The sequence below is a fragment of the Oxyura jamaicensis genome, chromosome Z (assembly GCF_011077185.1).
Source record: "Oxyura jamaicensis isolate SHBP4307 breed ruddy duck chromosome Z, BPBGC_Ojam_1.0, whole genome shotgun sequence".
NCBI lineage: Eukaryota > Metazoa > Chordata > Aves > Anseriformes > Anatidae > Oxyura > Oxyura jamaicensis.
In genome coordinates this window covers 13,268,685-13,277,527 of record NC_048926.1, presented here as the reverse complement: position 1 = coordinate 13,277,527, position 8,843 = coordinate 13,268,685, and positions in this window count along the sequence as shown.

Genomic DNA, 8,843 nt, shown 5'->3' with positions numbered 1-8,843 from the left:
AGGGAAGGGAAGGGAAGGGAAGGGAAGGGAAGGGAAGGGAAGGGAAGGGAAGGGAAGGGAAGGGAAGGGAAGGGCTCTTCGGACTGCATCAGGTGTGTGAGTTTCCTCATGGATATAAGTGTTTACGTCAGCCAGCCCAGTGTGGTGGTTTTACCGTGCTAGGCAGCTGAACACCACAACCGCTCTCTCACTCCCCCTCCTTAGATTAGGAGGGGAAGAAGTAAAGGAAAGAACAACTCATGGGTTGAGATGAGGATAATTTAATTAAAGGAAAAAATAAATAAATATTAAGAAAATATTATTACTTAATTTACTAAAGGGAAAAAAATAGAAAGGGGAAAAGGGGGGGGGGGGGAAGGGGGAAAGGAGGAAAAAAAGTAAAGGCTGTGTGGAAGTGCAGAAGAAAGAAATTACTCTCTGCTTCTCACAAATGAGCCAGACCCAGTACACCCAGGACACAGATTGAATGCTCTGTGTGGAAAAACACACCTCCAATGACACCTATCCAAGAGTCAAAGACAGGTCCTCATGCCCCACTCACATCACATAGGCCTGTCATAATCTGAGCTTGTTTTGTGGACATGACACTGCCGTGACACAGCTTCCACCAGCACCAGCAGAAGTGACAGAGCTGCTGCTCAGACCTTAGGTTGCCTCTGCAGAGGCCACCCCTTCCTCATGAGCTATGGGATAAGCCTGTGGCAAAGCAGCTCCTCGTGCGGGCACCCGAGCTGCAAGCAGAAAGTTAGGTGGGGAGCAGCTAACCTGCAGCACCCCAACCTCCTTCAGTGGGCTCTTAGAAAAATAAAGCAAGGTGAAAGGTGCAGAAGGAAAGGAGCATCTCTATTTTACTTCCATTCCCTTCCCCCCTCTCATGGTTTTGGCTGGGATAAAGTTAATTTTCTTCATAGAGGCTTGTATGATGCTGTTTTGGACCTTTGATTAAACAGTGTTGATAGCACACCGATGTGTTAGTTGTTGAGCAGTGCTCACACAGAGCCCAGGGCATTTCAGCCCCTCATGCTGCCCTGCCAGGGAGGGGCTGGGGGTGCACCAGGGCTGGCCAGAGGGGTGTCCCACACCGTGTGGTGCTGTGCTCAGCAATAAAAGCTGGAGTAAAGAAGGAGGAAGGGGGGACATTCGGAGTGATGGTATTTGTCTGCCCAAGAAACCACTACAGGTGATGAGCCCTGCTGTCCTGGGAGGGGCTGAGCACCTCCTGCTGATGGGAAGCAGCGAGTGGGTTCCTTGGTTTGCTCTGCCTGAACGCACAGCCTTTGCTTCACCTGGTAAGCTGGCCTTGTCTCAGCCCATGAGTTCTTACACTTTTACCTTTTCAGTTCTCTCCCCCACCACACCTGGGTACAGTGAGTGAGCGGCCTTGTGGTACTGAGCTGCCTGCTTGGGCTAAGCCACAACACCCCCTTCACAAAAACAAAAAAACAACAACAACAAAACCAAAGCCACAAAACAAAATAGCTCATTAAAATCACCGCCACCTTGGTACATACTGGGGAATGTGATAACGACTGTTGTAATTCCCATAAAGAGAACAGAAATGAAATGAAGCATTTGGAGGATTCAGTACTAAACTTTTTTTTTTTTTTTTTTTTTTTTTAATGATTGCTTCCTCTCTTATGGTCAGCAGAGCTGTCAGCAGACAGGACTGGTGCCTGCCCCATGCCTCCATGGGCAGGGCTGCAGGTAGCCCCGCCTGCACCCATGCTGGCCCGTTTCTGATAGCCACCAGCCCCAGGACACAAGTCCTCCATGGCCTGGGCAGGAGTTCACAGCATCACAGAACAGCTGAGGTCAGAAGGGTCCTCTGGAAGCCACCTGGTCCAAACCCCCTGCTCAGGCAGGACCACCCAGAACAGGTTGCCCAGGCCCCTGTCCAACTGGTACATCATCAAAGACTGGGTGACAGAGGATGAAATATCAACTTTTAGGCACAGCCTCAAGAGGAGGGTGTACAAAGGGATGGGTGAAAACCGATGCAGTGGTCAGGAGGGAGGAGCAGCAGGAGGTGCTGCTCGCAGTGCCTGGAGGGAGCAGGGACGGGATCATGGTGGTAGTGCAGAGGGGCACAGATGGTAAGGGTGGTGTACCACGGGAGCCAAACGTTGCCGAGATCTTGACTGAGACCTGGGCTTGATCTTGTGTCCTGGGTTGTCGGTACATCAAAAACTCCTTATTTTCAAGAAGAGAAATGTTGGTATCTTGGAAATGTCTCTGCATTAAGGAACCTGTTGATGGTTTGGAGGAACTGATTTTACATGAAAAGCTACCTTGACTAAAACCTTCCTAGATTTTCCCCCACATTGTATTGGGCTGACATCTGACACTCACAAACACATGCACACCCCAAAATCAGTGGTTTCTTTTCTGAGTAGACAAAGGAAATATCTTATAATATGGGCTCATCTCCCCTCTAAAAATGCAACTGTGTCTGTAAAACACACAAGTTAAGTAACTGATTCCTTGAACAAACAGCCTCTAACAGCTCTCCCAAACACACCACATGCTCTTCCTGAGGAGATCTGCCAGTTTTACCCTGGCTCTTTTCTAAGTGTCCCAAAAGAAAAAATGCAAAGGCAAACACAATGAGGGAAATCTGTGGGGAAACTCCCCTTTTTACCCATCCCCAGAAAATGGAATTCCCCTAGAACTTAGCTAATTATGATACAGTCTCAAATCTTGCACAAAAGTGAATTTCTTCTTTCAAAAATAAAAAATATCTTAATGTGTCTATATCTCATTTCCATCCCTTCAGCAACACCAGATGTTCTCAAAAGCCTGGTACACTGATTCAGAGAGGACAGGTGAGATACTGTATAGAAAGAGCAATGTCGGGAAATGATCTGGAAAGGAAAAGGCAGGAGTAAGGGGGTGACGTGGCTCAAGAGAACAGTAATTCTCCATAGGAAATAGCTTTTGTCCAAGCCTGCTGAAGCTGTCCCTCGCCCCTCTGGCAGCAGTCAGTCTGTCGGGAAATCGTCATGCTGAAGCCAATGGAAATACTGCCAGAGTAGAAACAGCAGAGAGAGATCGCAATATGGATTGTGCTATTGACTTTTACGTACCTAAGGCAGCAGATACCTGGAAAGCTTTGTAGAGAATCTACCCACGGTTATCTGTGAAGCCTTGTATAGCTTGGGATGGTATGATGTCGAAATCTGATTTTTTTATTGCTTTGGTGTGTTTTTTTTTAGAAGGTGCATTGCAAACTGCAAATTTTCTGACATTTCTTTCCAGCCTAAAAACAACTGATGACATCTCTCCTGGGCATTTGGGATTCTTTCACAGATGCACATGTTTGCTCACCTCTACGTTCCTAAATGGTTGCACTCTATTTCAGTTTGCTGATTAATACTGTCTATTTTTCCACCTCACCCTCACAAAAGCAGCATAAATATAACTCTATGCTGAGACATTTAAAGATGCAGGAACCAATTCAGCAAGAAGCCTGCATGTGTATGCTAATAAGTATGCTAATCATCCCTGGCTCAAAGTCAGAGTTTCACTGCTTTGCTGAACTGAGATGCTGAATGCAGTCTTCAGAGGAACTTCCTTGAAGCTCACCTACATCATTTCTCTTCAAAGTCCTACTGACTGTGGAGAGCTCAGAGACATAGACAAGAGCATGGTACAGTACCCCTGAAGAAGGCAGAGATCTAGGCATGACCCACTTGAAGACTTCACAAAAATCAAAGTGAAAATGACTGGCTCCTACAGAATGACTTTAAAGTGAACCTGTTATAAATAAAATATATTAGTTTGAATTTTTGTCCCAAATTACAGCCAGGAGTTTTCAGATGTTTTTTCCTAACAGCTGAAGATGACTTTCAGATGGGGAAGTTCACAGCCCTATTAATCATTGATGTACCTGTTTTGCATGGGGGCTATTTCCTCTGAGTTTGAAACAAGACATCATAAGTCTTCTGCTCTGAAAGTATACTCAGGAATGCCACTTTCTAAGTATGGAGACCAAGTAAACGTTTCCAGTTCCATTAATACCAGAGTCTTCTCAATGTAAACCAGCATGTTTAAGCACTGCAAGCTGACAGTCAGCACACATTATAACTGTTTTACATAAAATATTTTAAAACGAAAGTTGCCATAATTCCACATTCACACAAGGAGAGAAGGAGTAGGAGCACCATTTAATTGTCTGTAACATAACGAAGGACACTAAAGCAAGGAGCAGAAGATGTAGATTCTGGATGTTCTTGTAAGGGATCTCAATTACCCTGTTTCTCTTCTCACCTGACCAGAAACTTCTGCCTCACCACCCAGGCAAGGGATAACCACTGCTATCTGACATTCCAGTGATTTACAAGGACAATGCAATTACAGCTGCACATCTGGTATAAGAGAAACAGCCAGCTACTCTGCCAAATGCATCTGCAGTCATTCAGACTGTGGAGATGCTTCTTATTTCCATCCTTAGTAACAGGCTAGAAGGGATGTTCGGCTGAAAGAGTCAGGCTTCTGCTACGTATCTTGTAAAATGTGATGATTTTTTTGACAACATGGCCTGGCAGAAGTTAAGTTCAACAAGCTAATGAATACTTCTGAATGACCTTCCTTGTGTCTTCCACTGACTTCTGGCACTGAGATACAAATTCAGAAATACGGAAAGAATCCTTGGGGGGGCGAGGAGGGGGGAATCTGGAAGGAAAATCTCACTAGTTTTACAAAACCTTGCTGCTGATTCCAGTTGTCCCTCTGCATGGCTCACTCCTCTTGGCTGCTTTCAGCACAGATTAGTGACCTTCAACCCTGACAAATATGTTGCCCTCATGCTTTTATGATCTCCTAATCTCTCAGAAGGTGACACATTCTGAGATTACAGCAAACGCACCAGGATCCCAGTGGGAGCACAGTACAGATGCAGCTGTGATGAATGCCAATTAAAACAGTAGCAGCATGTGACAGCTGTTTACAATTACATCTAATTAGCAAGTTTTAAACACTATGTTATCAGACAGATCTTTGAAGTATGCAGCAACAGGGGTCCCTGAATCTTACTCTGCAGAGTAGCCTTCTGCCATGCAACTACTGCACTAAGGGCTTTAGCACAAAAACTTTGCTTGTGTCTCCCTAAAAAATTCCTCCTAAGGATAAAAGAACCTGAAGTTTGGGTGGAAGGGAGGGAGGGCAGTAATTTGGGCATGGGACACTGCCCAGGTGGACAGTGGAACACAATTTACCTAAAGTGTTCCCTATCCCAATAATAAATGTTGAAGCTTCTTTATGAATACAGAAGCTAAACTCTAAAGGCAGGTATTTACAATAAAGTTCTGCAAATACCTAGCCAAAGATAAGAGAAGTTAAGGTTTCTTTAAGCCCCCTTTGCCACATCTCAGACCGATTTTAGACACAGGACATCTTCTCTCCTCCTTTCACCCCAGCAAAAGAAGAGCCCCTGCTCAGAGCCTGTTTCCTTTGCACGAAGCAGGTGGAGACATGCCAGCTGCACCTATCCCAGGCAGATAAACACCAATGGGGGATGCTGCCAAGCCCAGCCACTGATTCTATCGGGCTGGGAGAGTGGCTGCTGGCATGCTGGGGCCCGTGCTGTGCCAGCAGTCCTATCCCTGGGTGGCTGCGGGCATCCACAGGGACTGTGAGCCCCACTCCGGGTGGGATTGGGACGGATGTGGTCAAACGGCTGCACTTGGCCCCCGGGCTAAAGAACAGGCCCTGGCACCACTCACTGCAGCTCTCATAAACACAGCAATTAGCTCCAGCCTTAACTAGGTCGCTTGAGCAACAGCAGGTAGTCTGGGCTCCAGCACAGGCTGGGCATCCAGATAAAACCTCAGGGCCCCAAGAGATATGTGCTGCCCAGGAGGATGTCTGTGCCACCAGGCTGTCACTCTTCTTGTCCTAATGAAGTTCTCACTCTTCCTATCTAAAAGAAGGTCTCACCCCTTGCTGGCAGCGAGTCCCTGGAACAAAGGTACCATGGCAGCAGGTCCGGCACTAGGTGCCAGCATGGAGCAGAATGACCACCCATGTCCCAAAAACACCTACCTCTATACAAACCTTAATCACCTTAAAGAAAGGGAATACATGCTCAAAACTGACTTTCATGGTGCTGGCCTTATCCTGCAGGAGCTCCTGCAGGTTGAGGGATGACCAAGGGCTTTCAGCACCAGGCGGGGTGAGGCAGCTGCAGCCCAATTCCACCCGGCGCATCTCCCTGTTCCTGGGGTGACTTCCAGGGGAACCTGCTTCAACAGCAGTGCGACGACCTCCTCTTCTCCTAATACCAAAGGAGCAACTGCTTATTGCCCGAGCAGTCATGCTGTGACTAGGAAATCATGCTTCGACTAGGAAATCATGCTTCATATTTCAAAGGTAACTTGGAAATTACAATGTGGAGCGCTTGACATCTTAAGAGATCTATACATCATGTTGACACATATAAACAAAAAATGAGACCATACTGCATAATGTCAAGCAGCTTTTTAGCTTGTTTTGAAAGAGGCAACCTTTACAATGTAAAGACACACTTTATTTAGGTCTGAATGGGTCATTTTTCTTTCTCTTTTCATTTTTTTTTTTTTTTTGACAGCAGTAGTTCCTTCTTTTATTCACCATTTTTTTTAATCTGAAGCAGCTCCTAAACACTTGTGCTTAAAACTTCATGTTCTCTGTGCAAAAAAATATAATCAGTTCTCAAGGATTTTATTTGTAGTTTTTGTTGCCTTTAATAGAATTGTGGACATTTTCCAGCAACTGCATTGGTTTCCATGAAGTAGGAGCGCGCCGGGCGTTCAGTCACCCGCATAAGCCCCGGGACCATCAGAGGCATTGCAGGGGAAGCAGGTACATTACTGGTGTGATTAAGAGCCAGCAGGTTTGCTCCCCATTTATTTAGACCATCCTATCAGTGCGGCGAGGACATCTGCATAACATTTCCTTTTGCCATGACTCACGTGAGCTAAATAATGCGCATGTGAAAACTGGGCTCTCAGCAGCTTACAATAGTAAGAAAAAATAAACTCCTGCAGTCTTACAGATACACAGTCTCTGTCTTGGCTTCATCACCTGATGTTATTTTTAGGAAATTAGTGGCTTTGCACTGACAAAACCCACACAAAGGAATAACACATTGAGCTCATTTTATCCAGTACGTGCAGCAAGGGTTTAGCTAATGGTCTCTCAGTTAAAATACCGGGACTCCTGTCTCGGTGGGTGTTAACAGGGTAATCAAGACATTCGTTCAGTGCTTCCCAGTCCTTGACCCCTAACAGAGGAGCCACGTGCATCCCTGAAATCTCTCTGTTCCGGCTGGGAGCTGGGACTGGCTTTTTCTGCATCCAGCACTTTGGGCACGGGGCGCTTTGTGCATGCAGCTCCAGCAGCACGTGGCACGTGCAGCCATCGCCCACCTCACATCCACACACAAACAACCCTTGAGGCAGGGCGAGCAGGACCTGCACAGTGCTGCAGAGCCAAACCGGCCACTGCTTCTTATAGCACCTGCTCCTGGCCCCATCTCTCTGCATATACAAACAGATGCATTTATCAGATGCCCGTGTCTTTATTGTACGGATACCACATATACCATTTCTTCCCACATTGCTCCATCATGTTCCACCAGTGCATTGCTGTCCTGGAGGAGGTGGCACTCATAAACTTTTATTCCAGGTGCCGACCACTGGACTGTCCATACTGAAAAAAAAAGTTAAGGTGACTAATGTTAAGACAGCTGATGTGCAATACTGTTCCAGATTTACAACAGGAGCTTAGATATTCTTGAACTGTTTTACTCCTCTGTTCTTATACACATCTCTGTTGTGCAAATTTATCTTTCCCTAAATGGCACAGTTATGAAAATAAATAACCTGATTTATTTTTAAATCTAATAAAATAATTAATTCAGACATTATTTGTGTAGTGAGTGCATTGTTCCTGTGGAGAAGGGGGCACGTTCACAAGGAATACTGCCCCCTTCATCACAAATCCCCCGTGTAGCAGAAGATAGTTTTGAAACTCCCCCTTCGTGCACTAAGCACTAACAATCATGGCAATGGAAAAGCCATGCTACCCGATGGGCTTCAGAGGGAAGTTTGCATTCATCTCTCCCTCTGGTCATCTGTTAGAAATTTAGAAGATGCCACCTTCAGAAATATTTGTCCTGATAACCCATCCAAATGGCATTAGCATATTTCCCTTAAATACGACTCCAGAACTTCACTGCAGACTGCAGAGGGCACGGGGAAGGAACCTGGCACCCATTTCACCCAGTGGGGTACTTGTGATCCTCTCTGCAGCCCCCAGTCCGAAAACCCCACCAGACCTGGGGCATCTGTACCTTGCACAACAATGAAGGAAAAGCCAGCAAGCCCTGCCAGTGCTCACAGGCCTGGCTCTGGAGCCCGTACCTGGGAACCTCATCCTATTTCCTAACCAAGGGGTCAGGGCTGTGCAGCTGGGGCAGGCCGGGGAGCGGGTCTGGGGCTGGGCTGGAGTGGGGGATAGGGAAGGGAGGGGAAGGGAAAGGGAAAAGACGGAAAAAGGAAGGGAAGGGAAGGGAAAGAAGAAGGAAAAGGAGAAGAGAAACCTGAGGTATTCGTACCCCCCTCCCCGCCCTGCCGGACCCCCTGCAGCCGCCGTGGTCGCCCCCGCCGCAGCAGCCGTTCCGACGGACAGGGATGTGGGGATGTGTGGGGATGTATGTGGCCGGGCACGGTCCCCGTCGGGGCGTCCCGGGGTCTGCTCTCCTTCCCCGTGAGAGAGGGGCGATCCGGCGCGCACAACCCCGTGTGAATGCAGAGCCAGAGCCGCACGCACACCCCGCGGAGGGGGGGCTCAAGGATCCCGCGGCC